Source organism: Echinops telfairi, unplaced genomic scaffold (assembly GCF_000313985.2).
Source record: "Echinops telfairi isolate 266 unplaced genomic scaffold, ASM31398v2 ScPeMD7_18;HRSCAF=68, whole genome shotgun sequence".
Classification (NCBI taxonomy): Eukaryota; Metazoa; Chordata; class Mammalia; order Afrosoricida; family Tenrecidae; genus Echinops; species Echinops telfairi.
The window spans coordinates 11,163,330-11,168,951 of NW_022103915.1; positions in this window are offsets into that span (position 1 = coordinate 11,163,330).

The following is a 5,622-nucleotide window of genomic DNA, read 5'->3' on the forward strand; positions in this document are numbered from 1 at the left end:
AACTATAAAATATTGGTTAGGAAAATTAAAGATGTTAATGTAAATGGAGAGGCATACCCTTTTCTTAGTTGGAAGGCTGAAAATTGTTAAGATGTTGATATGTAGATCCAAAATAATCTCAATAAAATTCCTATCTTAAAAAAAAAAAAAAGAAAGAAAGAGATTTATATACAAGAGGACTTGAACATTGAGAAAACATCCCAGCCCAGTCCAGTCCAAGGCCACAAGTCTGATATTAGCCCATATGTCCGATACCAATCCATAAAGTCCTCTTCAGACTCACAAAACACATGCAATAAAGCCAAATGCAGGACGATCACAAGCCAGTGGGTAGAAAGTCTTTGGGTCCAGTGGTGTTGTAAGCATCTCAGTGCCGGCAGGGGTCTCTCTGTGGCTTCTCTGGCTTCAGAGTTCTGGTTGCATCCACGTGGCTTGTCTTCCGCAATGTCTCCAAGGAGTGGCAGAGAGAGAGCTGTCTTCTGCCTCCAAGGAGGAAGTACCAGATTTCCCAGAATTCTCAGGAGAAGGCCATGCCCACACAGAAGTCTCATTGGCTATCTCCAGATTAACAGCCTAGACTCCACCCCTACACTCTTAATCCTTAAATTGACACCAGATTAGGTGACTACTACAAAAACCAAAAAGAAATAACATATTTGGCATATCTCAAGAGAAAGAACTGAAGAAGAAAAAAATCAAGCCTCAGCTTGCAGTATTGAAGGATTTTATGTGTAAAATAATGAGTGATGCAGGAAGCATCACAAGAAGATGGAGGAGTACAGAGTCACTGTACTAAAACGAGCTAGTTGATGTTCAACCATTTCAAGAGGTCATGTATGATCAAGAACCAACAGTGTTAAAGGAAGATCTCCAAGCTGCATCAAAAGGCATTTGCAATAAGCAAGGCTCTATCTGTGGATTGACATTTGAAATACAAATTGAATACCAGTACCAATTGAGATGCTTCAACAAGCTATTGTAGAACTGGAAATACTCACTCCTCGGTGCCAAGAAATTTGGAAAACAGCTGCCTGGTTAACTAACTGGAAGAATCCGTATTTGTTCTCATTCCAGAGAAAGGTAATGCAAGAATGTGGAAATTGTAGAACAATGTCAATATCACTTGTAAGTAAATGGAGTGAATATGGCCATATTTTGTCTCATACTGTAGGCATATTATCAAGATAGAATAATCCTGGGGTGAACCAAGACAGGAACAGGTCAGCAATGGGAGCAAAGCAAAGCCACAAAGCCCCTGCGGACCCCCCAAAATAGATTTCAAGCTAGGAGGGACAGTTCCCAGAACCCCCCCAGGACCAGTGAGGAGATAGTCATAAAGGTCAGCAAACACGTGGAATTAAGTATGCTTTTTCAGGGTTTTTTGGTTGATTTTTGCTAGGTTTTTTTTTCTTCTTTCTATTCAGTCTTTTGTTTTCTTTTTGTTTTGTCTCTGTTGTTGTTTTGCCTACCATTATAAGATAGGCATGGGAAGCAAGCCCAAAGAGAAAGCAATAGAACCGGTTCCGAGGGACTTGGAGGGAGGAGGAGTCAGGGGAAAGAAGTGGTGAGCAAACAACGCCATAGACGGACAGGGGAACAACTAGGGAATTAAAAGTAACAATGAGGAGGGCATAGAGATCCTGGTGGTATTGGAGCAACAGCAATCTATCTGAAAGGAATTACTAAGAAGAAGGGTGATTGTGATGGAGGGGCAGGAGGAAGGTACAGGGAAAGGAAAGAAAGATTTAGAAAGCAAAGCTATGGATAGAGGTATAAACATAGGTGTATACATATGTAAATAGAGGGATTGGCCTAAGTACATATATTTGTATGGAAATACATTGAGGTAGTGGACGGACTTTGGGCCTCTGCTCAAGTCCTTCAATGCAAGAACATTTTATTCTAGCAACCTGGCATTCTGTGATGCTCACCCTCACTAACACAACTGCTGAAGGCAAAATGGTGCACAAGCAAATGTGGTCAAGATAACTGATGGTGCCTGTCTATCAAAAGATTTAGCATCTGGGGTCTTGAAATTAAACAAGCAGCCATCTAGCAGAGAAGCAACAAGCCCTCATGGAAGAAGCACGTCACCCTTTGTGATCATAAGGTGTCGACAGGATCAGGTAACGGGCATCAGAAGACCCAAAGCAAAAAAAAAAACACATTTTTTTGAGAACGAGGGGAGCAGAGACTCAAAACCCATCTGTAGACAATAGGACATCCCCTCACAGAAGGGTCACAAGGAAAGGATGGATAAGTCAACCAGGGCACAGTATAGCACTAATGAAACACAATATTCCTCTGGTTCTTTGAGGACTCCTCACCCCCCATTATCATGACTCCAGACCTTTTCAGTGGCTAGACCAGACAGAGCATGTACACTAGTACAGATAGAGCTCAACACATGCACACAATCCAGGTCAGATAAACCCCTCAGGAACAGAATGAGAGTAGCCTTACCAGGAGAGGAGTGGGAAGGTGGGGTTGAGGGGGAGGAAGGGCGAACTGATCTCAATGATTGACACATAATCTCCCCCCCCCACCCCCAGGGGGATGACTCACAGAAACATGGGTGAAGGGAGACAGTGATCAGTGTAAGATATGAAAACAACAATAATGTATCATTTATCAAGGGTTCACAAGGGTGGGGTAAGGATGGGGGAAAGAGGAGCTGATCCCAAGGGCTCACATAGAAAGAAAATGTTCTGAAAATGATGATGGCAACCTATGTACAAATGAGCTTGATACCCTTAATGTGTGGATTGTTATAAGAGGCATAAGAGCCCCCAATAAAATGATCTTTAAAAAAAAAAGAATCCCAAGAACAGAGTATTTTGTCTAGTAAAGAGAGGGTCAGGAAAAGGGAGTCCCCTCAACAGTATAGGTTGACATACTGGCTTCAACAGTGGGCTCAGGCGTAACAGTATTTCTTTAAGGAAAGAAACAGAAGTAAGGTGATATTACTAGCTAATTTCAGCATTGCTTATTGTAGTGAACCAATGATTATTAGCCAAAGAGAATTTAGAGCATTAAATAAAAACATTAATAATTAAAGTTGCTTATAAAGAAGGGAGAGGGACTAGCATAGAGTGAATAGGGATAGAAGTTGGTCTTCTTGAAATATATCTTTTGTGGATTTTTCTTGAGACCCATCTGAATATTTCATATAATTATGTAATGAATTTAAATTTAAACCACCGTGCCTAAAAATCAAGATAGAAGTTTTGAAGTATACAGTACTTCCAATTGGTAGTCTAATCACATAAAGTAAACTTTTCTTTTTCCTTTTTTACACGCTAGCATCTTTATTTATTTTAAAAATCATTTTATTGGGGGCTCGTACAACTCTTACCACAATCCATGCATCCATCCATTGTGCCGTTTTCTTTCTACTTGAACCCTTGGTATCAGCTTCTGATTTCCCCCCTCCCTCCCCGCTCTCCCTCCCCATAAAGTAAGCTTTTCAAGTGACATGAAGACGTAGTAATTAAGACATCCTGAAGTGGGTGTATATGTTGAGGATAAAAAGAATAGGGAAACAACATTTTTTTATTTACTATTGTAGATGGTAGTGTTGACATTTTTATTCTGAGGCTGTCGTGTGTATATTATGTAAGCAATGAGCTTTTAATTATGTAACCAGTATTCATAATAGAGGGATTTGTCTTAAAACAAATGTAAGGTCAGTGAGATGAGATTAACAAAAAACCTGTTGCTAGGTGCTGGCGAGTTGCTTCCCACCTGTGCCCAACAGAACGAACACTGCCTCGTCCTGCATCATCCTCACACTGGTTCTTATTTTTGAACCCATTGTTGCAGCCACTGTGTCTGTCCATCTCCTCAGGGACCTTCCTCTTTATTATTTTATTATTTTTACTGCCCCTCTACTCTACCAAGCATGATGTCCTTCTCCAGTCCAAAGTACATGAGGCGACGTTTTGCCATCCTTGCCTATAAGGAGCCTTCTGGCTGTATACTTCTTCCTAAAACAGATGTTTGTTCTTTAGGCAGTCCATGGTGCTTTGAGTATTCTTCATCAGCACCATCATTCAAATGCACGTGTTCTTCTTAGGTCTCCCTTATTCAAGTAAATTCAGTTCTTTCTTCAGTGTCCAGCGTACACATACATATGAGGTGATTTGAAGGTACCGTGGCTTGGGTCTGGCACACCATAGTCCTCAGAGTAAAACCCTTGCTTTTCAGTTTTTAAGAGGTATTGGGCAGCCCATCGACCCTGCGATGCATCATTTGATCTCTTGACTGCTACTTCCATGACAAGTGATTGTGGATCCAAGCAAGATGAAATCTTTAACAAATCCTACAGTCCTTAATTTTAATTGGAAGCATCAGTATAAGCTCATGTTATATGTGATGGGGCGTCAAAAAAGTTATGGGAAAGTTTCCATTATCTTTTAATTTTTCCACAAATGTTCTGAAGCTCTTTCACATGTAACTGTGTGTGTGTGTGTGTGTGTGTGTGTGTGTGTGTGTGTGTGTTTTATACATTAAAAAGGCATTGGGGCAACTCCTGGTACCCAGGCTGAGGTTTCTAAAATCCATTTCCTAATAAAAAGACTTAGGCTCCTTTAAAGAAATAGATAATTTCAAGAAAAATGTAAAAGAGTAAGATGTTATCCCAAACACCAAAGATATTAACACAAAAGACTAGGTCATATAGTCTCAGTTACATAGACATTAGGTACCTACTGATGGACGTATACTCTACCACTTGTGATGCAATTTTAGCAAGAAAAATAATTATTCTGAATCTGATTAAGTGTGCAAATCTATCAGTATAAAAATAAATGCAGGGGCCTGAAGAGCATATTAAACTGCATCAGGATTATGCATTTGGCAAAATCCAATCTGAAAAACCACTGATAAACCACCTGGTTTCTTCAACATAAAAGGATATGTGAACCCTGCTTTGGAAGTTAATATAAAGAATCACTGTTAATTATTTTATATATGATAATGGTATTTTTGTTTGTTGAATAGCCCTCTATATTTAGAAAATATCTAGAGATGAAGTTACATGCTGTGTAGGATTTGCTACAGAATTATCCAGATGACTAGGAGAAAGTAAATTAGAGTATAGGTGATAACAAGACTGCCACAAGTTGGTAAATGCTGAGATTTGCTATGGATTTATTAAATTATTTTGTAAACTCTTTTATGTATTTTCCTTTTTTAATTACAAAAAATTTTCTCCTGCAAAGGATGGAAGGCAAAAGGGAGGAATGATAAAAATAGAAAGGCTATTCATGATTCTTTGGTGTTTGCATCTAAGTGTTTTTTTTAATTTATGGGGTGTAATTCACAAAAGTTTTTTTTTCTTCCATTGTTCACTGACAGTACAGAACACTAAAGAGAGAAGGAAATTTAAGATTTGTCTGTTAATATTGTTGGAATGGTAGAATGGAAACTTGAGCAACTTGGAATTTGAGTACCATCGTTGGCATAGAGAAGCTTAAAGAAGACTTGTTTGTTTTTCCCTTCAGAAAGTTTGGTATAAGACTGAAAACCTGAGGCAGTTTCTTAACTTTTTTTTTTTTTAAACATTTTATTAGGGGCTCATACAACTGTTATCGCAATCCATACACACATCAATTGTGTAAA